At 38.7% G+C, this 25027-nt stretch overlaps 1 pseudogene across 3 annotated transcripts in view; it reads right to left on the reverse strand.

Moving 5' to 3' along the window:
- LOC309370744 (heparan sulfate glucosamine 3-O-sulfotransferase 1 pseudogene) overlaps nt 1-25027 on the reverse strand; it is an 83138-nt pseudogene that overhangs the window by 30669 nt on the left and 27442 nt on the right. For all 3 annotated transcript variants that reach the window (XR_014173480.1, XR_014173481.1, XR_014173482.1), the window contains one exon: nt 4625-4756. The product of XR_014173480.1 is annotated as a heparan sulfate glucosamine 3-O-sulfotransferase 1 pseudogene (transcript). The remainder of the gene's footprint in view (nt 1-4624; nt 4757-25027) is intronic.

A 25027-nucleotide genomic window follows, 5' to 3' on the forward strand; every position in this document is an offset into this window, starting at 1 on the left:
GCTTCTATAGCGTTAACATCCATTAATTATTTATATGTTTTAGATACCACTAAGTATTCAATTGTTATTTATAAGGCCTTCAAAGGGTGTCCTGTTTAAATTAAAAACCAGTATCTTCTTTGCATATAACATCTTACTTGTAAGGATTGAAGGAATGAGAATTTTCTGAATAAAAATACTTTATGAGGCAATGATTGCATATTCTATAAATCAGTAAGCATCAATAGATCATTTTTCAACAAACCATCAAATGACACCACATATACTATTTAAACCAGATTATGCCTTTACAGTATTAAAGTATTTATTTATTTACGATTCTTCTGATACGAAAATATATGATAGCAACCCGGTTTAGTTAACCAAATTCTGTGTTACTACAATTAATTCCATGATTGCTGTGCACCTTATATGATCTCTGGTGTTCTAGGTATCAATTTATAAAAGCTGCTTGTGCAGCTTATAGCAGGGTTCCCAAACTGTGGCCCACAGACTACCAGTGATCTGTGAGCTTCATTCAGGTGGTCCACAGTATGTCTGTCTGTGAAGAACAGTGTAAAGCTCTATGGAATTCATATTGTATGATTTTTTATATATATTGCATTTTATTGTACAGTAGCACCTCTGGATATGCACACCTCTGGTTGCGTATCCTTCAGGATACAAACCCGGCAAACCCCGAAGTATTTTTCTGGGTTTCGCCACGCATGCATGTGCAGAAGCGCTCTACCATGCCATGTGCATGCACAGAAGCAGCACCTCCGGTTACAAATTCCTCAGGATCCAACTGGAGCTCCGGAACGGATCCCATGCTCAACTGGAGGTACCACTTTATTACATCACTTAGCACAGAACATTACAATTGCTACAACAGGCAAAAAACATCATTTAGTGGTCTTCCAAGACCTTCAGCAATTTTCAAGTGGTGGTGGTGGTGGGGAGTTGGGGAGCGACTGGCATAAAGAATGAGACCTTAACAGAGCCTTGGAAAGCGATTGTTCTTATCTTCTCCATGCTGCTAATTCACTTCCATCTCAGTGTCACCCTCTGATCATATAATTAAGTCAGAGATTGAATGAGCTAAGATTCTGCAATGCTTTCAGTTTCTTAACTATTTATTGTGAAGGGCCAATTTTTATGAGAGTTTTCTCTTGGAATCCTTTGCATTCAAGTGGATTTAGAATCTGACTTTAGGACATAACGTATACAAAATCAAGGCCTTTGCGGACGACCTAGTAGTGATGACAGAAGACCCAGTAACCTCAACAAAAGAGTTACTGAAGGAGATAGAACTATTCGGAGAAGTGGCTGGGTTCAAACTAAACAAGACAAAAACAAAAATGATATGTAAAAATGTAGACCCAAGGACAATAGAATCAATCCAACAGCAAACGCAGATAGAGACGGCCAAAAAAGTTAAATATCTCGGCATCTGGCTAACATCTAAAAATATAGACCTATATAAAAATAATTATGAGCCAGTGTGGAGGGAAATAAAGAGAGATTTAGAAAAATGGGGACGGTTAAAACTGTCAATGTGGGGAAGGATTAATATAATTAAGATGAACGTCCTATCAAGATTAATGTTCCTATTCCAGACTATCCCTATAATAAAAGGGAGTAGGATTTTCAGAGAATGGCAGAGGTCAGTTTCGAGATTTATTTGGCAGGGCAGAAAACCCAGAATTCAATTCAAATTACTAACAGACGTAAGGGAAAGGGGGGGATTTGCCCTGCCAGATCTGAAATTGTACTACGAGGCATCGTGCCTGAGCTGGTTAAAGGATTGGGTCAAACTGGAAAATACGGAGCTACTCGATTTGGAGGGCTTCGATAACTGCTTCGGTTGGCACGCCTATTTGTGGAAGAACAAAATGAAAGTACATAAAGGTTTCAGTAACCATATCTTCAGAGGGTCGCTAATTGAAGTGTGGGAAAGATATAAAAACCTGCTGGAACCGAAAACACCACACTGGCTGTCACCCCTTGAAATAACAAGTATAAAAGTCACTAATATGAGAAGCAACTGGGCAACATACAACCAACTAGTAACAAAGGTAGATGGAAAGTGGAGAACCAAACCTTATGACCAAATAAAAGAATATGTTTACGATTGGCTCCACCACCAACAGGTAAACCAGATGCTTAGCAAGGATATTAAAGAAAGAGGCTATGCGGATAAAGACTCTAAATTTCAGACGGAGATAATAAACAACAAAGTGAAAAATATATCTAAGGTGTATAGAATGCTGTTAGACTGGAATCTAGCCGATGAGGAAGTCAAATCAGTGATGATCCGCTGGGCGAAAGATATAGGCCATAGTATACAATTCGAGGATTGGGAAAGGTTATGGAAGGACGGGTTGAACTTTACGGCGTGTACTGTGATAAAAGAAAACGTTATGAAGATGTTTTATAGGTGGCACCTGACACCTATGAAACTCTCAAAAATGTACAAGGTGGATAACAAGTGTTGGAGGTGCAAAGAGGTGGAGGGCTCCTTCTACCACATGTGGTGGGAATGCCGAAAAATAAAACAGTTTTGGGAGAAGGTATATACGGAATTAAAAAAGATACTAAAGTACACGTTTATAAAAAAACCGGAAATCTTCCTATTAGGGATACTACGACAAGAGATAAAAAAGGAAGATCACAGATTGGTATACTATGCGCTCGCGGCAGCAAGGGTTGTAATAGCTCAGAGGTGGAAACAGCAGGAAACCCCAACAGTGGAGGAGTGGAGAGTTAAACTATCGGAATATGCAGAGCTCGATAAATTAACGGGGAAAATTAGATATATAAAAGACCAAGTGTTCACTAAGGACTGGGGAAAGTACGTAGATTATCTGGAATGTATAAGTGAAGGGCAAATAACGCTAAAGGGATTTAAAGATGTACTGTGATAGATTATGGGATATTGTGTAAGGAAAATAGAGAACAAAAGTAGGTATAATGGCAATATCAACGATGAAACGTGTAACCCTATCTACTGCTTCGAATGATTTGCGGCCAAGCTGAAGGAAGTCCTGAAAGATATAGCCACGAATTAGGAGAGTTAAGAAAATAATAATTTTGTGTATTTTTGTATTTTTTATTTATTTTGATTGTATATTGTTTTTTTTTATCCCTTTTTGTGTACCTTTTCCTTTACCTGTGTGTTAACCTTTGTTTTTTTTTTTTTTTTCATGGAATAACTAATAAAAATTTATATCGGGGAAAAAAAAAAAAAATAGAATCTGAATCTCTATTCCGCCCCCATACCATTCTTATTTAAATAAGAAAGAATATTTTTCTTAATGTATCAGTTCTAGGTTTTTTAAAAAAAACCAATTATGTTTGGTTTGCATTGTGCCCACACACTAACAGCATGATAATCTAACATTTAGATGGTTGAGTAGTTTGAGGTTTTTGTTTTTTGTTTTAAAAAAGAGACATTATTCTTGAGCTGTATTTCAAATAAACATATGAATGCACAACAGGAGAAAAGCAGAGGACAAAGCATATAATTTGACGAAGGTTACTATTATTGCACAATAGGATTTTAATTAGTTAATTGCAGTGATGTAGACAAGGGCAATAGGGCACTGGACACATAGTGAAGGAAAGGAAACACCCCGTCTTTATATGTTTGTGGAAGTGGAGATGCAAGATAGCAAATTACCGTGGCAAAAATGGCAACACAAAGCAATCAACATGCTGCTATAGTAGCTTGCTATGAAACTGCATGGATACTCTAAACTTCTGCCCTGGTTATCAATACAGGACAAAGAATGGGAACTCTTTAAGATCAGCTGCCCAATACTTAATGAGCTATACATAAGTCAGGTTACAATGTCTTGGTTCCATGCTACAGTAGAGGTTAAAATACGTGGATAAGTGGAAGCTAAGACATTGATCCAATGAGTAATCTCTCCCTTGCATCTTCCTTTCAAAGTGCAGGGTGGGCACAGCTATTTGCAAGGCAAGCAGTCCAAGTCTTGCCTACCCAGAAGGGACTCTTCACTGACAGGAGGCTCCAACAGAGGCAATTCCACTGCAGGTGGTTTTAGGCTTGGCCCCTCCCCAAGATCTGAACCTCTACCTCCCAGGCCACTGGGCCCCTCTTCAGGGCCAAACAACTTCTGGGATTCCAGTCTTTCCTCCCACAACCTGCTAGGTCAGTGGTGGCCAAACTTGGCCCTTCAGCTGTTTTTGGACTACAACTCCCATCATCCCTAGCTAACAGGACCAGTGGTCAGGGATGATGGGAATTGTAGTCCCAAAACAGCTAGAGGGCCAAGTTTGGCCACCACTGTGCTAGGTCATTCCTCAGGTAATCCAGCTCAAACTGCCCCATCTTCCCCCGGTCATCTTCCACAGTTGACCACCTGCTCCAAGACGTCTCCACAGAACTCATGACACTTGCAGATGAGAACAATCTAAGTATGAACTAAGAGACCAATCCTTGATTGTGTCTGCTTTACATACGGCATTTCCCTGATATAACACAACATCCATTCAGGAGACAAAGAATATGTGGAACAGTTATGTCACTGTGTGAGAGATTTTTTTAATTAACACTTTATTGATAATTATTGTGAATCTATGGGGGGAAACTATTTGGACAGCTCAAAAGTGTGCTTACCTGGATTTATTGTGTAGCAATTGTTAGAAACTCTTGGAAATGATAGAGAATTGTTCCAGGAACTGTACTGTGACAGGAGGAAATCACATCATCAACCCATAGAGTAATGTTTCTTTCTGAATTTATTAAGACCTGTAAGGAAAATATACACATTAATGTCTTAAAACACAGCAACATACCCCACAAAACCCTCACCTACTGGGCAAGGTAATCTTTAATAGAATTCTGGGTCAGAGGAAATCCTCCAGGTGATGTGCTTAGCAACAATATGTGAACATCTGATTTAGCAACTTTTGTTTTCAGTGAGCAACGCCCACTGTCTTAATGCACAGTGCATCCTGGCTGAGCAAGAATATGCTAAAATATGCCTTGGGATATTAACACACAGGCATTGAAGAGGATAAAAATGTTAAGCATTTCCTTGTGTAGGGTTTAGGGGGAAAAGTGTGTGTGTGTGTGTATATATATATATCCATTCTGAAGTTTATATATGGGCCACATTATATTTTAGTGGGTGATCAAGACTAAGTAGGATTACTAGAATACCCCCAAAAATATGTTTCCCTCTACCCATGAGAAAGTTTTAGTAGGCCAATTAAAATTTCAACTGAGGTAGGCAAGAAAGAATCTTGCTATTATGAGAAAACGGCGGCTTCAAGGGTACAGCCATGATGCATGAAAAATCATCTGCACAACAGTAGGATTATAAATGCACACTATTTCCTCAGAATCATTCAACGTAAGTTTTCCCCCCGCATCTTGGAGTTTCCTAGAAATTATTCCTTTTTAAATAATAGCAATTTTGAAACTGACAACATGGGGTTGATAGGATATTTTTTACAATAGCAGTTAGAACATTAGCAATAGATTTCAGCAATCTCCTAACTGCATCTTTCAGAAAAACTTGCAGTCTAATATACAAAGCCACCCCACCCTGTGGGATGCTGAAAAAGAGCATGCTTTTCTGCTCCTTTAAGGATATCAGCAGTCATCTGTAGAATTTACATGGCTTTATTGTCAATACCTGCTGGTAGCAGTTGGTGGAGAAGTAGATTCTGTTGTGATGTGCTTGTAAATTAAGCATGACAATAGCCATTCAGGATTAAAATTTCAATACCACCATTCAAGCATATAACAACAACAACAACAACAACAACAGAACATCAGATACATCATCATATCATCATAAGACCCTAATCTCTGAGTGAACGCTTGCTTTCTATCATACTGCAGGAGAGATTTTATTGATTTATTTAGTAAAATGGGAGCATAACTCACAAATCACATAACTTTGTTGCATAGCTGGAATGTGTGGCTGTGCCAAAAGTTCAGAGAATCAAGGGGGGGGGGGAGAGAGAGAGAGAGAGAGAGAGAGAGAGAGAGAGAGAGAGAGAGAGAGAGCTGCTCAAAAGGCTTCAAAGACTATCAAAGGCAGATTTTCCTGGAAATTTGTATTACAATACTGTATTTGCACAGTAAATAAATGCAAAGCTATTTAAGCTGCTTCCATGTGAAATGTTCCTTTATGGTTTTTTTGGAAGCCAAAATAAATGTTTTGCGGCTTCCGGAGGCGGCGCAAAACGGCAATGGCGGTCCTCTTTACTCAGTGAAGAGGGGCTCCGCGAAAAAGGGTCGTCCGCTACGGCGAAGCGGAGACCCATTCAGACAAACCGCAGGCAGAGCGAGCCTGTGGCCGTGGGACTCGGCGGGTGCCAGAAGCCCCCCCAGAAGCGAGGAAGGGACCTCGTAAGAGGCTCCGGATCGTGAACGGGGGAGCGGCGCTGTGAGTTCATCGCTCTTTTCGCGGAAGTGAAGCCGCGCTGCTGTTGCTGATGAGCGCCGACCTTTCTTCTTGAAAAACATCGAAATTGGCTGCAATCTACCCGTGAGTAAGGGGCATCAAAGAACTGATTAAGGATTAATTTAAATTTGTCTATTTCGGCTGAAAACGGGAGGCGAGTAACAGGAAGTCCGCCTTCCGGTCCTGCTAATCAGAGCAAAGCAAAAGAACCCGATGCGGGCTGAAGCGCTAAAAAGAGATTTTGAAAGAAGTAAGAAGGGGCATTAGACTGTGTGTTTTTAGAAATTGAAAAGAGTGAAGAAGTAAATTTTTTGGTTCATTGTGTTAGAGAATCCTCCTCCTACTGTGAAGAGATGTGGAATTGAAGGGGATAACCGAGTTATTGGACTGCCAGTGTTGTAAAGGAGTACTGTCAGGCTGCTGAAACTTTTTCCTTAACATAAACTGTTGCATTGATGGATACACTATCGCTTTAATACTGTCATTGAAACCTCTCCGTTACCTTGTGGCACTAATTTGAAACAGAACTTTCTGAAAGCCTCCTTTCTGAACTTGGGGACTTCAGTTGAAATAGGAGCTTTGATGGTGGAAAAGAAACTTTCTTTCCTATGAAAACCCCCCCTAGTGGATTTGCGGAGGCATTGAGGTCTGGGAACTGTATCCTATTGGGATTTTTTGTGGTTTAATTGTTTATACTCTGGGCTTGCCTTTCTCATGGATTGAAAGACTATTTGACCTTGAACAGCAGCTGGGGAATGAGTGGCCCAGCGAAAACAAGAGCAGCTAAAGCTAAGGAAGCTTTAGCTGAGGAAGCTAAAGAAAAGAAAGAAGATAAGAGAGCTGGGCAGCTTGTCCAAACAACCTTGATTCATCATCGTAGATCCTCGGTGCCAACTGTGCTGACGGCGCAGGAGGAAGAAGTTGAAACGCCTGCTACAGAAGAAATGGCAGCTGGAGGAACTGATCCAGTCTTGAAACAAATTTTGGAACAACTGGCACTTCTGAATAAGAAGGTGGACGATCAGTCATCTAAAATTGATAGAGCTACATCTACTATCAGCAAGTTAACAGATCAGGTTTCGCAGCACACTCAGGCTATTGAGAAACTGCAAGGAGCTACGGCGGAGAATTACAAACTAGCTGCGGAAGCCAATCAAAAAGCTGAGCAAGCGTGCAAGAAGGTGGAAGAGATCAAAGGGGAAGTAAGACCTTTGAAAAGACAGGTAGGAGAACAGCAAGCCTACCTGTCAATGGTGGAACTGAAAAGTAAGGAATGTAATCTTAGGCTGAGGGCTGTCCCAGAGTTGGAACAGGGCAACCTAGAGAAATTCTTGACGGAGTTGTTCTCTAAATTTTGGGGGGTTGAAGAAGATAAAGATTTCAGGATTGTGACGGCCTTCAGACTGGGAAGATCGGTTAAGAAAGATAAGTCCAGAGACTGTTTGGTTTGTTTGAGAACAAGAGAGGAAAGAGACAAGATATTAGGCCAACATTTTAAAAAATCCCTGGAAGTTGAAGGCAAAAGGGCAGAAATTTATAGAGACATTCCTAAATATCTGTTGGACCTTAGAGCCACATACACAGACTTGGCCAAATTGTTAAGATACAACGCAATCCCTTATAGGTGGGAATTTCCTCAAGGTCTGTCATTCACCTATAGAGGAAAGAAGGTAAGAATTAAAACACCAGAAGACCACCAGAAGTTCCTACACGACAACGAGGAGGACCTCCAAAAGAGAGCTACAGATTCCTGGCCTCCACCACCGGGATTGCCACCAGGATCTATACCATCTGGAGGCGGCCCGGCACCACAGCTTCCGGAAAAGGACGACAAATTAGATACCCAACTGTGATACCCAAGAAGTAGGCCGGGATGTCTCTACAGCTTCTTAGTTGGAATATAAATGGCGGGAATTCTCCAGAAAAACGCAGAAAAGTATTTCATATTTTGAAAAAAGAACAATTGGACATTATTTGCCTGCAAGAAACGCATGTGACAAGACTCCACAGAAAAGTGTTAATCAATAAAAGGTTAGGCCAAGAATTTATTTCATCGGATAAAGTTAAGAAAAGAGGAGTGGTGATTTATGCAAAGGAGAACTTGTCCCCAAAATTTGTATTTAAAGATGAACAGGGCAGAATCTTGGCAATTGAAATCCAGACACAAGGAGAAAAGTTTTTAATTCTAGGAATCTACGCCCCAAATGATGGAAAATCGGAATTTTTTAAGAAGCTGCACGAGATTATGCTGGACTATTTGGACTACAATAACATTATCATGTTGGGAGACATGAACGGTGTCGCCTCAGTGAATATGGATAAGTCACAAAGTGCTAATATAACGAAAGATGGCAGACTACCAAAAACCTTTTTTGAAATGACTGACAATTTGGATTTGATTGACATATGGAGGATCAAGAACCCTCTAGGGAAAGAAGGAACTTTTTTTTCTGAGGCCCATATGACATGGACGCGAATCGACCAAATATGGACAACTAGAGGGCTGGCACCTAAGACCAGAAAAGTGGAAATCTGCCCAAAAACCTGCTCCGACCACAACGCCTTGAGAATGGAACTGAGACTAAATACAACCGGATCGTTCAGATGGAGAATGAATGACGCTTTGTTAAGAGATCAGGAGATTGTTAAGAAGGCCCAAAAAGTTTTAAAGGACTATTTTGAAATAAACTTAAAGACAAATGTGGAAAAAAGAATAATCTGGGACGCAAGCAAAGCAGTTATAAGAGGGTTTCTAATACAACAGAACACGATTAAAAAAAGACTCTGGAATGAAAAGAAGGAGAAGATCTTGGAGAGAATAAGAGAAGGAGAGAGAAAACTGAGATCCAGGCCTAAATCAAAGGAAGTATTGAGAGAAGTGAAGTTTTTCCAGGCACAATATTCGAAACTGATAAATCAAGAGGTGGAATGGAAAATTAAACAAATGAAACAAAGATTCTTTGAATCTGCTAACAAATGTGGAAAATTGTTGGCTTGGCAGTTGAAAAAGAGACAAAAACTTAACACAGTTACAAATCTGGAGATTGAAGGGAGAATGGTTCAGAAACCCGATGAAATTAGAAAGTCCTTCCAGAGATATTTCAAAGAACTTTATTCTCAAAGGCCACAAAAAAGCTCAGAGGTGGACCAATTTGTTGTAACTAATGGATTACAAAAAATACCCCAGGAAATGAGAGCAATCCTGAACTGTAATATTACAACTCAAGAAATTGAATGCGCCATTCAGAACCTTCAACTGGGCAAATCTCCGGGACCTGATGGACTTACTTCCAAATATTATAAGGTATTGAAGGATTCATTGATACAACCATTGCTGGAAGTTTGCAACCAGATTATGGAGGGGAGGAAGGCACCGGAAACGTGGAAAGAAGCTTTCATCACGTTGATCCCAAAACTAGAATCTGAAAAAACTCAACTTAAAAACTACCGTCCTATCTCACTCCTAAATGTGGATTACAAAATTTTTGCAGATATTTTGGCAAGTAGGTTTAAGAAAGTTTTAAATGAAGTGATTCATAAGGACCAAGCAGGCTTTCTCCCTGGTAGGCATTTATTTGACAACACAAGAAACATCATCGACATTTTGGAGTTTTTACAGATTAATTCAAACACAAGAGCGGTGTTGATTTTTATTGATGCGGAGAAGGCCTTTGACAACATTTCTTGGCTGTTTATGAAGAAAAATTTGGAAAGGATGGGAGTAGGGCGGGGGTTTGAAAATGGAATAGAAGCAATTTATTCAGAACAAAAAGCTAAATTGATAGTAAACAACGTGGTGACAGAGGAGTTTAAAATTGAAAAAGGGACACGACAGGGGTGCCCTCTATCTCCTCTGTTGTTTATTTCTGTCCTGGAGGTGCTATTGAACATGATCAGAAATGACCGGTTGGCACAGGGAATTGTGGTCGGAGAGAAACAATATAAACTGAAAGCATTTGCAGATGACTTGGTATTAACACTACAGGAGCCAGCCTCTAGTACTAAAAGAGCGTTAGAATTAATTTCTGACTTTGGTCGGGTGGCGGGATTTAAGCTGAACAAACAAAAAACTAAAGTTCTAGCAAAAAATTTGACAACTACTGAAATAGAGGAGTTCAGAAAAGAAACGGAATTAAATGTGGTTAAAAAAGTAAAGTATCTAGGGGTGCACTTGACCTCCAAAAATTTGAATTTGTTTAAGGACAATTATGAGAAATGTTGGTCAGAGATCAAAAGAGACTTGGAAACATGGTCAAGACTGAAACTTTCCTTGTTGGGTAGAATAGCTGCTATAAAGATGAATGTATTGCCGAAAATGTTATTTCTGTTTCAGGCCCTCCAGATCGTGGACAAGGTGGAATGTTTTGGAAGATGGCAGAGGGATCTATCTAAATTTGTCTGGCAGGGCAAAAAGCCCCGAATAAAGTTTAAAATACTAACAGATGCGAAAGAAAGAGGGGGGTTTGCCCTGCCGGACTTGAGGTTATATTATGAAGCAGCAGCCCTCTGCTGGTTGAAGGATTGGATTTTATTGGAGAACACCGATGTCCTTGACCTGGAGGGATTTGATAATGCTTTTGGGTGGCATGCATATCTGTGGTATGACAAGGTTAAAGTTCATAAATTGTTCAAAAACCATATTGTCAGAAGGGCAATTTTCATGGTCTGGTCAAAATATAAAGACTTATTGGAGAGTAAAACTCACCGATGGAGGCCAAAGCACGTAAAAGACTCAATATGGAGGCCCACTGGCCTAAATATTGGGAAATAATCGAAAAAATTGGAGATAAATGGAGGCTACAGAGTATGGAAAAGTTAAAAAACAAGGTGCGAGATTGGTTGCATTATGCTCAAATCCAGGAAGTTTTTAAAGCAGACAAAAAAGTGGGTTTTCAGGAGGAAAAATCGAAACTAGAAACAGAGTTGCTTGAGCCAAAATCTAAGCTAATTTCGAGAATGTATAACTTGTTGCTTAAATGGAACACACAGGATGAGATTGTCAAATCCTCTATGATAAAGTGGGCACAGGACTTGGGGCATAACATTATGTTTGAAGACTGGGAAAGGTTATGGAACACCGGAATGAAATTCACGGCATGTACTGCCTTGAAGGAAAACATTATGAAAATGATATACCGGTGGTACATGACCCCAGTCAAGCTTGCAAAGATATATCACCTGTCCGATAATAAATGTTGGAAATGTAAGGAAGAGGAAGGGACATTTTTACACCTCTGGTGGACCTGCCCGAAAGTGAAGGCCTTCTGGGAAATGATACATAATGAACTAAAAAAGGTGCTGAGATTCACCTTACCTAAGAAACCGGAGGCCTTCCTTCTGGGCATGGTAGACCAGAGGATGGTCAAGAAAGATAGAACTTTCTTTATGTACGCTACTACAGCAGCGAGGATTTTGTTGGCAAAGCACTGGAAGACACAAAATCTACCCACAATGGAAGAATGGCAGACGCAGCTGATGGACTATATGGAGTTGGCTGAAATGACTGGCAGAATTCGAGACTCGGGAGAAGAAGAAACGGAGGAAGTTTGGGAAAATTTTAAGGACTACTTGAAAAAGCATTATAAGTTGTATGAATGTTAAAAAATGCTCCTTTCTAGGAAGGTATAGCTTCAGTATCGGCAAATTTCTGAATTGATAAATAAGACACTATAAGACAGAAGTGAGATAATGAAATATTTTTATTGTGTGGAAATTAAAAATTAATGCAATTGTACTGAAATGTTTACATCAGATAACACGATAAAATGGAAGATATATTGCTATGTATAAAATAAGTTAACAAATTGCTGAGGTTTTGGTTACACAGGGAATGCAGTGCTCGGGAGATGGGGGGAGTCCATTGGATCTATGGAAGTTTGTATTTGAAAGTGGAAATTTGTTTATTAAAAACCTAATAAAATATTTATAAAAAAAAAAACAAAGACTATCAAAGGCAGATTTTCCTGGAAATTTGTATTACAATACTGTATTTGCACAGTAAATAAATGCAAAGCTATTTAAGCTGCTTCCATGTGAAATGTTCCTTTATGGTTTTTTTGGAAGCCAAAATAAATGTTTGGTAGGTGAATCTACATCAGTCACTTGCACCTGTGAAAAGTATTAACAAGTAATGCTTTTTCGAGTACTTCATAATACCAGAACTGACCTGAAGGCAGCTCCCCAATGTCACACTGAACTTTATTTGCTTCATATCTGACATGCTCCTAGATGTTTTTGAACAATGAACCTCAGTAGTGGCAAGGTCTAATACAGCACTTTTTATATTAAAGTGTGGTTTAAATATCAATTGCTCCTATGTAAATGCCAGGGAATAAAATGACATTGGTGATATTTTCAAGGCAGAGGCCACAATCCAGATAACTAGTCACTATGGGACTAAGATAGGCAAGACAAGTGGGGCTTTTAACTCATTAGTTTTGAAAAGTAACCCTCTTTTCCACCCACATGGCAAATCTTTTATAAATTTAACAGAGTTGCAAAAGTGAAGTGTGAAATGTAACATTGGTGTTTGCTATTCAACAGGGTATTTTAAAGTCTTCTTCATAGGACTTTTGCTTTCCTTTCCAGGAGCTATGTTGGGGTTAGATCATAATTGAAACGATGCCCACCTTTACGGGGAGAACTCTATGGTGCTGCTGAGCCAGACCTCAACCTACTAGCCCATTCCAAATGTCCAATTAGTTTGGGAAAGCTGATAACAAAAGAAAACTATGTTCCTTATGCCCAGGTCATAAGCTATCTTTCTTATGCAAGCATGACTACAAAAAAACTAGGGAACATTTGCTTTACACACCAAATCGTGGTTGTCCTTTAATTATCACTAAGATGATTGTAAACTAAATTTTCTTTAATAGATAAGCTTAAGAAAGCAGGTGCTTTATAATCATATATGAATAATATTATTTTTACTTAGAAACCAATTATTTCTACTAAAACTTCATGTGTCAATAAAATGTTGCACAAATGAATTTGTTAAAATTCAAGGTCATCACAATATAGATCAAACAGAGGTATACCTATATTTAAGCTACATTTTTAACAATCAAAAGTGTATTTATTGTAATTACTTCTCTAAATGTACTTTGAACTTGGGATGCTATTTTTCTATATGTGAGAGAATAAATACACTTTTGTTAAAGAGATGATACCTAGATAATTTGATATATACCTAGATATACCTAGATAATTTAAGCTGACTCTAGTAAGTGGTAACTGGGGACCAAACTGCATCTCTTTTGGTTATATATGGCAATCTATGACACCAAACTGGCATCTGTACATTAGTCTTAAGGATTATTAATCTGCATAAAATGTAATTATAAAGTAAAATTGTTTAGAATTAGTAAAACATATTCTAAAACAATTACATAATCTGGTATGGTAAACTATATAAACTGGTACGGAAATTCTCAAAATTCCACTTGACAGAAAAGCTAAGAGTTGATGCTATTACTATAATAGCATCCTCCTTGGGTATCCCTGCATCAAACCGCACACCCAGACCCTCCTTTGTCCTTGCAGATCAGAACAGTCTCTAGCTGCCAAATTTTGATATTGTGCTCATACTTATCCACCATAGGAAGCATTCAAAAATCCTTTGGTAACTTTGTTATTAGATACCTTTAAAGCCTTTGATACATTAGAGTGGGGCTATCTTTTTTAAACCCTGGAAGTGTATTATTTGGGAAGGAATTCTGTATAAGCTTCAGCTCAACTGTATCAGCGTAATAGGTCCACTATATAGACTATTGGCCTGGACAGAAAACCATGGTTGCACTGTGGCACAAATCAGGTTGGTTATCTCTTTCTGCTGCCCCGCAAACCAGAAATACCTTTAAGGCATCACTATCAGGTGAAGGTCATTGTGCACCAGTTGAATCACAGAACATTAGGGCCACAGATGTGGCCCTAATGTTCTGTGATTCAATTGCAGTGCTCCTTAAGCTCAATGAAGAACTCCTGGCTTTGAACCAGTGGCAAACCTCCATACTATTTAAGATCTGAAATGATCATTAACCCACGCCTGAGAACACAGAATAGATTTGTATCTGACATAAGATACCCATTTGCCATAAATGCTTTTGTTACTTGGGAGTTCAAGTCCCCCCAATCTCAAAAAAAAATTCACATTTTGCCACCGACAAAACAGATCAAGAAATATCTGAAGAAATGGTAAAATAAAAATTTGTCGGTTTTAAGGGAAAACTGCTGCTGTCCAAATGAAAATAGTCCCAAAATGCCTATTTTTATTCCAAACCATCCTCATATTGATCGTTCCATCTGTTCTTATGCGCTTCCAATTGGTTATCGATAATGTTATGTTTCAGTGCAAGAAGAAGAAGGCACTTAAATTGCTGTATCAGAAATCACAGCATGGAGGTAGGATCTTTCCAAACTTGGCTAAATATTTTGCCACCTTTCATCTTAGGCAGATCACTTATGCCAGGCGTGTTTGCATGTAATCCCTCTGTCCCTCTGGTTACTTTTCGATATGCAGGAAACTGCTTAAATGCTGAAGCATTCAAACAGGCATCTGCCACTCCCCATGTCACTTGCAACCAAGAACTGTAGCATGCCATTCTGATTGTACAGTGTGGGACTTCATGGTCATTGCATAGCCTCATTTTTCATTTTGCTCTATCATTCCCTGTCAGAGGAAATTCTACGGCAGCGTATTTGTATTCCCAAAATTTATGTAGCGATAGTCCTGGTGATTTAAGAAATCAAAGATCTTGTGACAGAACCAGAAATTGGACCAGCAAAGTCATCCCATTATTGCCTTTCCAGCCTTGGGGTGAGTTGCAGAACAAGAGAACTGTAATAGCTTAACCCAGTTTCATGCAGCTGCTTGAACTCAGAAAATAAAAATTGCCTCTGAGGCTCTGTCATGCTAGTTGTGCCAACTGTGAATGTTAATGCAGGACAGAATGTGAAGAGAAGAAACTGAATGTACAGCATTAGTTTCATATGTTCCTCAGTGTCTATGCCACCCCCTACTATGCTGAACACAGATCTTTCAAATTGTCCTGATCAACTCCTACAGTCTATTATCTCAAGTAAGTAAAGGCCAAGCAGCAGGAGGCTTGCATGAGTTTAACGCAAAAGTGTGAATCGCGGAGGCAAAATTCAATAGAGATTTGTTTTAGTAGGGGAAAACAGTCAGACATGAAAACTGATAAAATGCAAAACAATTAATTGCTATCCCAGGTGTGTTTATTTCAGTAATACAGGGTGACACATTTTCAAAAAACTAAACAAAACCCACTGCTTGATTTTCTACAAAAAATAATTAAATTTTCAGAAATTTATTGTTTCTTCAAATGATTAGTAATGATGAAGGAATACATGTAATCCCGTTTAGGTCACCCCACCCCCAAATAAAGGCTCCTAGAACATATGCACCACCCACACACCTCTTTTTCTGAAATTAAAACCACACAAAAAAACAAAAGAAGGAACTAAGTGAATACTTTTTAGTGTAAGGGAAAACCACCACCCTTTTAAATGCTGGCCGTATTCATCTCCTTGGAAAGAGTTATCATGTCTGCACATTTAATCGAGTTCAGAAAAAAGTAGATGGTTTCTTTAAAGTATAGAAAAGATGCCCAGCACAGAAGTCCTACATTTACAAGATATTTAGAACTATTACAGTAAAACTTGGAATTCCTACATAAAACGTTGAATTTGTTTGAAAGTTAAAACTACACAAGTGTTGATTTCCCTATATATTCATATATTCTAGTTCACTTACTTCTTGCTAGCTTGTAGAAAATTTTAATATGCTGTATAGGCCATTTTAAATCAACATGACATGCTTTCATATATATATATATCAACTAAACATGACACACTAGATCTGCTTTGATTGATACAGCACAGCAAAATCTTCTGGAAAGTATTCCAGAAACATTCTTATTCATAATTTCCTGACAACTGATAACATTGCTATATAAAAATTTTTTGGATGAGTAGTAGGTTACAATAGCTGATCAGTAGCAATTACCACTAAGTTTCTACATTCTCCCCTCTCTCTCATGGACAAATGCTGTATTTCTTTTCTATTACAGATAAGAAAGCATGAGAGGGAGACAGATCTGCTAGGGAACACAATTTTCACATTGTCAACACCATCATAACGTATGGGTGGGCTTAGTGAAGAGCCAACTTGTAGATATTTGGTGATTTCAAAATCTTACACAAGCAAATAAGACAGGCAAGGAAGGTACGTTATAATCTAGTGTAATTCATTTGCCTTTATTAAGCAAAATTCCCACAGGGTATTCTCCTAATCCAGCCAATTGCACCACAGCATAAAGACTGAAGAAGCAAAAGACAACTGATAATAGTTCTAGATTTTGAGAACTGTCCAGTAAACTGTTCCTAAAGACCTAACTATTCCCTCACTCCTCAGGAAGGGTTGATTTGTTGTGGATAAGTAGAGGCAGGAGAGTAAATATTTAAATATTTTTCTTTGCTACTTCTGTACCCTGAATCCCCATGACATCCCCCCCCCCCCGCCCGCCTCACCATAGGCTTCCAAATAGATGTTTACAAATATGTATTCGGACCATACAGGATGCTGATGCAGTTTTAGAGTGGAAAAGGTAAAGAAAGAGTTTAGCAGAGACAGCTGTAGGGAAATGCACCTCAAGTCAAACCATTTTTGTTTCATTTATCATTTTATTTGTGACACTCCCATTTGTTTTGTCTTTCATTTGCTATAGTTCTCATTTGTTTTGTTTTACTTCCATTATTGTTTCATTTGTTATTGTTGTTTGTTTCTCATTTGTTTTGTTTCCACTTTGATTACTGGGAAGACCCAGCCTTTCTTCTGATGCCCACACTCAAAGTTTTCCATCCTTATAACACTGAATTTTCAGGTGCTGTTTTACTGCATCATCCTTGCCATATTTCAGACAATTTGGCCAAGAGAGTCCTCACTTGTTAAGCATTTTGAAAAGGGACAATATCCTCTAAGTTTTCCAGTGCTTTATGTTTCAGATTTGACTATTTTCATGTGTTTTCACCCTCTCTTTCATACATAATGTTATCTGAATGTTCCAATACTACCAATCCGCCATGGAATGCAATATCACATATCAGTATCCAAATTCTCTCCTGTCAGAAAATGGGATGATAATAAATATTAATATTCATAATAAACATTATTATTTATAGCCCACCCATCTGGTTGAGTTTCCCCAGCCACTCTGAGGATAGGAATCCATCAATATCGGGAGGGCCACAGGCTCCCAACCTTTGAGCTAAGTAGCACTCCTCTGAGGTTAAGGCTTGAACCTTGAACAAACAGTTGCTGATCTGTATATTAGAAGAGGAGGAGGAGGAGGAGGAGGAGGAGGAGGAGTTTGGACTTGATATCCCGCCTTTCACTCCCCTTAAGGAGTCTCAAAGCGGCTAACAATCTCCTTTCCTTTCTTCCCCCACAGCAAACACTCTGTGAGGTGAGTGAGGCTGAGAGACTTCAGAGAGTTGTGACTAGTCCACGGTCACCCAGCAGCTGTGTGTGGAGGAGCAGGGACACAAACCCAGTTCACCAGATTACGAGTCCACCACTCTTAACCACTACACCACGCTGGTGTTATAAACTCTAACAGCATTTAAACAATGGTGAAAGAGTTTAATGGTGTACCCTTAAATCTGATTTAGAACTACTGGTTTTCAGTGTTTAACTTTTTCGTATCTGAAGAAGTGTGCATGCACACGAAAGCTCATACCAAGAACTAACTTAGTTGGTCTTTAAGGTGCTACTGGAAGGATTTTTTTTTTGTTTTGACTATGGCAGACCAACACGGCTACCTATCTGTAAATGTAACAAATGGAAGGATATCTTTTAACTGGTAACACCTGATGTGTAAGTTTAGAATTTCTGCAATAAATCCAGCAACATTTTCATATGGCTAAGTAACACTGTTTTCTAGCCTTCTTTGATGGCTGATTTGGATCTTCCTTTTTTCAAGATGTTTCAAAAACAATTGTTAACATTAGTTTTCTTCAGAGATAAAAGTTAGAAGAAAACGCAAAAGCATCAGTTTTTTCTTTGATGGCATTTACAACTTGCATACATTATTCATATAATTGCATGGATATTAAAACCCAGCAAAAGCAGTTAAAGTTCCACATATTTTATTCTAGAGATATGGTATGATTGCTGTTTTATTGTATACTAATAAGTGAAACTTATATTTTAATATGGCACAGGCTGCTACAGAATCCACCTTCCTCCAAAATGAATATTGTTAATGAATGTGAAGTGGCAAGTCATATATAGGTTTTTTAAAAAATACTTATACTCCTAGCTTCTTCGCACATTTATTTCTTCTTCATGCTTTAGATCGTCCTGTAACAATCTGTTGGTCACTTCATGACTCACTTCATGTCAGGGAGAGAAGTAAACTTATCCTGTTTACTAATAATCAGGATCTGTTGGACTATTTGTATCAAATTACAACTTTTTATGCATTGTGGAAGAATCATAATTTTGATAGCCCTGTCAGGGAGCAACTGAATACATCCTGGATATTTAAAATTTGCATCTATGAGGTAAGTTCAAAATTTTATTGATTATAGGCATGGCAAAAATACCATATCCTAGTTGTCCTAGTACCTTGAAGGTTATAGTCCACTGAGGGCCACTTTACCAGCAACAGAGTGTGGGGAGTATAATACTGTTATACTAATGTGGAGATGAGGAATCAGACAGAGGCCAAGCAGTTCTTTGTGAAAATTCAAGACAATTAGATGAGTCATGGCAAAGGTTGAGGAGCAGTTTGGTCAGAGAAGAATCTTAAAATAATGAAGTAACAATTGGGGGGGGGGGTCTTGTCAAAAAAGAAAAAGGTGAGTCAAGCATCCAGATGAGAGTTAGTGTGTCATAGAGGCTAAGAGGCTGAACTATGAAACAATGTTCTCAGTTCAAATCTTACCTCTGCCATGCAATCACAAGTCATTCTCTGTCTTCTCTCACACTCAATCAGCAATGTAAGGAATGATACCTTAGCACTGTTGTGTTGTAACTAAATAATGCACGTAAAGTGCTTTGGACACTTGAAAGTATTGTAAAAAAGTATCACCATCCTTTTATTAGATCTGATAAGAGATGGGGTTATGAGGCAAGGTAAGACTGTAATATGGAGTAGAGTGAATGACTGCAACAAGGAGGAGTAGATTCGTATAGAATAAACTCTAAAGGCTGAAAAGGGGCTGGAACTATTACAATTTAGAAAGACAGTAATGGCTTTTGCTGCCACTGCAGTGGTCTTCAAAGCAAGGTGCCTGGCAGAAGAAGCAATATCTAAAGGGGAAGAGTTGAATTTTGGTGAGAACAAATAGATGGAGATCAAGAGATGAAAATATAATGGAGGACAATTACTTTCTTGATGAAAGAGGAGCAGTTTCACAAGAAGCAGGAAAAGGGAGCCAGTAAATAAGGGTGGGATTTGGGAAGGGTGCATGTAGGTGCCATGATGGCAGAAGCAACAAGCAGTAGGCAGAAAACAGTACAGGGATGGATAGAATAGAAACTACACAGACTAAGAAAAAGTTCTAAGGAGGAAGAAGCTGGACTGTCAGAACAGCAGAAGTAACAAGATTGAGTGTAGTTAATCAACTAATTTACTAAATATTTGACAATCCTATATCACATGTATATCTCTCTATGAAAGTCTATGTCAGTAGACCAAACTACAATCAGATTTATATTTTAAGTTTATTGTCTATCTTCTGTGTCTAACAACTACATCCTGAATGCTGCATCTGAGAGAATCAGTGCTCAGGGCACAAACTTCACACATTTTTCAGTTTTCTTGCCAACCACAAAAGGATTTTGCTTTTCGAAATGAATTACCAAAGCTAAAATGGTTCTGCTTCTGACAACTGTCCTAACAAATGGTACTATATGAATTTTCATTCTGTATACTGGACATGATTTAAGACAAGCAGAAGAATATATATGATTAAATCTGACTAGATTTATGCCTAATGTAAAAGGTGCTAAAAAAAAACTACATAGCGACTGCTGTTTTGTTTGTGTTGCCTTGCTTTTCATGACCCCTTTTTGCCTTTTGATCTTCTATCTGCTTCTTGCCCCTCTAACCATCTACTGCTACCTTGGAATTCAACTTTTCAACTGCCTCTGACTCTGTACCCTTTGACCCACATCTTCTTGAGCCAGTGCTTGACCTCCTGTACTCAATTTAATGCCCTGCCAGCTCTTTCCAACCTAAGCCTGAACTCTAGTTGCATCCTGCCTTGGAGCTAAGTCAAGGCTTGACACCACCTGAAATTGCAATCATCAAGTAATGAACACTTATGTGTGAACTAGCCTGCAAATTTAAAGGTGAGAGACATGTGCAAATAAATTGTAGAAAGAGAACCTACTCTGCATGGATAGAATCACAGAACCATTAAGAGATAGTATAACACAGGGTGCATCACTGTAGTCACTCTTTGGATTCTACACTGAAATCATGTTTGTGTATAAGGAAATGATAGTAAAAAATTAGTAGCACACATGGAAATGATAGTCTTAAGGTCACAATTTCCTCTTCATATAGCTATTATTGAAAAATAAATTATGCCATCTAGTATCACAGATAAATCAATGCTGACTCGTTCTTTTCCTTATTTGAATATTATTTTAGAAAGATTCCATCACCATAGTAGTGACCTGCAGGTACAGAATCTTTATTAATGACTGATGAAGTCAGGCCTACATCTCCTAAAGGCAGCCTACACTATAAATATTTCTAACCTAGAATCAGCTATACAGAATAAGATCCAGAATATTGCAGCATGCCCTTCCATTTCCCCCCTAATGTTTTCCTAATATCTATTTTAAATGTACTATCAAGGTATGCAGAATGTGAATTGCTTCTTTTCCTCATGTATATATGTCACATCAAATCAAATTACAACAAAACAAGGCTCAAATCTGATATTAAGTCATCTGAAAACATAACAAAGAAGAGGAAGAATGCCAAGTAGAAATTTGTGTCCTAGATGCACTCTTACATCTAGTACGTTTTTGACACTTGATGTTACTGAGGGCAAAATTTCCTCTCTAGTCCTTGAAGCATCATTGGCTCAGTGTTACAATGGATGCTGAGTGGATGTTCCTTATAAGGGGAATTTGTGCTTTGCTCATGATCTAGATAATGTAAACAGCACGACCGTATAATTATTATTTTTCCTTTGCATTGACTGTGCACAAAACTAAACTTGCATTGTACAAAGAAATTATAAACTAAAAACATTGTCTACAACTGTACACAGTAACTCCGTTTTGTAATGAAAAAATTCATATCCCTAAAGGAAACTGACGGGTATTACTCTTTGGCCAGGGAGGCAGCTCTGTGTGACAAGCCAATTTTCATGGTTCTAGTTACCCTAAAGGAAAATGAAAGGTCAGAACCGACATAATTTTTAATGGTGGCAGCAGATTAACTGTCTGCAATTTTCCTAGCCAACTAATCAAGGATTAAAAGCTTCTTTTCTGAAAGGGTTCTCTCTCTCTCTCTCTCTCTCTCTCTCTCTCTGCCTCTGATTTTATGCCCACAAAACACTGTCCTAGTAACTCTGTTGTGGGCACATTTCCCCTCAAAGCAGGGAATGACAATCTGCTTTCAAAAGCCTATATTTTGGAATGAATCCTTGCCAGAAGACATACTATCATCAGGAAGTCCTGCCAGACTATATCTTTTTGTACCTTATAAATGTGAATAAAAATCCCCAGCTAACACGATTATAGCAATGAGACTGAACATTTGGGATATCCCTCAATTTCATTTCTTATCCTTTAAGCCACGAACGAAGGTGTACAAGAACCAGCATTTACTACTGCTCAGTAGCTCTCCAGAATGAGAACTTTCATGCATGCTTGGCAAGGGGCAGCTTGTACAGTGAAGTACCGGTAACTCTGGAGATTTTCTCTTTGCTCACCACAAGGATGAGCAACAAAGATACCATTTCTGGTTTGTTTTTTTGAAAAATATATTTATCAGCAATCTTGGCTGCCACCTGTATTTTAAAGGAGTAACACAATCCTCTTCAGAGTGGTTATAGCTGAAAGACAATTCCCAAGAAACTGACAACCCAATAGTATCCATGGGATGGGGGATCAAGCGGTAGCAGAAGCACAATTTGGGTAGATCTAGGGATAATAAGGAAAGGCTTTGCTGGAAAAGTGGGATTTAAAGAAGAACTTTAAAAATAGTAAAGGTGTAACGGCTCGAGGAGAGGGCCTTGGCACAATGAAACCTACAAGACACAAAAGCAGTGGAAATGAACATAAGGTAAAATAAGTCAGAAACAGGAAAATAGACTTTGACAGTCAGCACCATTTGTAAACCATGGAACATAATGAAATCACCAAAGGGCAGAGAAAAACTATATGTATAGATGGGGAGGGAAACCCAGGGATTTAAGTAGGGCAGGGTTAGTTAACCTGTGCTGCACCAATATCTCAACAGGTGCCTGTTTCAGCCAAAGTATATAAACACCTGGACAGCCAAAGGTTAGCTGTAGAGTGGAGAAAACTAGACATTCCATAAGAGAATTCTGAATGCCTGAACCAAGTGTTTTAGCTTACATTATAAGGTTCGCAGTGAGGTGAAAGCCAGACAAACAGTGCACAAACAAGGTTGTGTGTCAATAAGAAGGTTATGCTATTAAAACTGGTGGTGGGTAGCTGACATCTGGAAGATATCCCAAAAAGGGAGTGCAACTGGAAAACACTACCTTTTAGAAAAAAACAATATTTTACACTAGCTTGCACGCCATCAAGATTGCCACTTGTGCATTGAAATTTTGTGGTTATGGGTAGTTAGCTCACCACGCCAGACTAACCAAGTAGCGACATTTTGCATGGCAAGCTGCATGTTAAACAAATATTTTGACCACTGAGAAAAATCCACATGGTTGAAACACATTTGATCTTAGGCATGATTCATTAATTATATAATAGTCATGTTAGTTTGTTGATCAGGCATTGCCCTGGATCAACGAGTCCATTTACTATTGCATTTTTGCAATGTTATCTATTTCCTTAATACACTGTAACATTATTATTTGGAACTAATGCTGCATGTCATTTTTTCATACTATTTAGGTGTACTTAGAATAATATTTGTTCTCATACAATCAATGTTTGAGTTTACCTATAAAAACTGTAGCCTGAAAGACAATAACTAAATAAAAGATGAAAACCATTTGTTTTAAGATGCAAGAATCTGCAAGAAGCAAAAGGTAAAGGACCCCTAGATGGTTAAGTCTAGTCGAATTCAACTTTGTTGTGTGGAGCTCAACTCCGCCTTCAGTCCGAGGGAGCCAGCGTTTCTCTGCAGACAGATTTTCAGGTCATGTGGCCAGCATGACTAAACTACTTCTGGCACACGGAGGACCGTGACAAGTGCCAGAGTGCATGGAAAAGCCATTTACCTTCCCACTGCAGTGGTGCCTATCCATCTACTTGCACCGGTATGCTAGGTTGGCAGAACCTGGGACAGAGCAACGGGAGCTCACCCTGTTGTGCAGATTCAAACTGCTGACTTTGCGATTGGCAAGCCCAAGAGGCTCAGCAGTTTAGACCACAGCGCCACCCTGTGTAATTCACTGTACAGTGGTATCTCAGGTTACAGATGCTTCAGGTTACAGACGCTTCAGGTTACAGACTCTGCTAATCCAGAAATAGTACCTCGGGTTAAGAACTTTGCTTCAGGATGAGAACAGAAATTGTGATGCGGCAGCAGCGGGAGGCCCCATTAGCTAAAGTGGTACCTCAGGTTAAGAACAGTTTCAGGTTAAGAACAGACCTCCAGAACGAATTAAGTTCTTAACCTGAGGTACCACTGTATGTATGGATGCTTATAATAAAGCTACCTGAATATTATTCCAATCTGGATATTTGTTACCTTGGTAGAGAAATTCAAGGCAAGATTTTCCTGCTAGAAAAGACTAGCAAATCTTTTCTTATGAAAATACTAGCAGCCTTGTATCTGGTGCATGAGAATTCTAAGAAGCAGTGCAGTTTGGGAAGCAGTGCTTGAAATCAGTGTAGTTGTGAAAGAATCAATGCACAATCTTTATTCAAAATGATGTTAAATATTCTCCCAAGAAACAAAAATCTGCTCCTTGATCTTAGGAACCATAATGCAAAACTGGTTATTATATCTTAAGTGCTGTCCAACTGCAAGGTGAGCAAACATGTTCCCAAAATATATAGTACAATATACCGTATATTCCCAAAGCCCTCCACCAATACCTACCAAAAATGGATTAAAAGGGCATAAAGCATTCTCAGCAGAAAATTATGATAGTCCTATATAATGTGATAAATTGTTTTGTGGAAAAAATCATCAGTGATATAAAACTGATTTCATAACTGATGCCACTTAATGTGTACCCATCCTCCAATTTGATATCCAATTCATTCCTATTTGGCATGTAGACATGCAAATTATCTCATACTGCATCATTCCTGCTAAAAGAGAATGTTTCTGTTTGCCCACATAAGCAGAATAATTAAAAGCAGAAGCTTAGCAAGTTATGGATTACAGGCAGCACAT

Source organism: Podarcis melisellensis (genome assembly GCF_964234715.1).
Source record: "Podarcis melisellensis genome assembly, chromosome: 5".
Lineage (NCBI taxonomy): Eukaryota > Metazoa > Chordata > Lepidosauria > Squamata > Lacertidae > Podarcis > Podarcis melisellensis.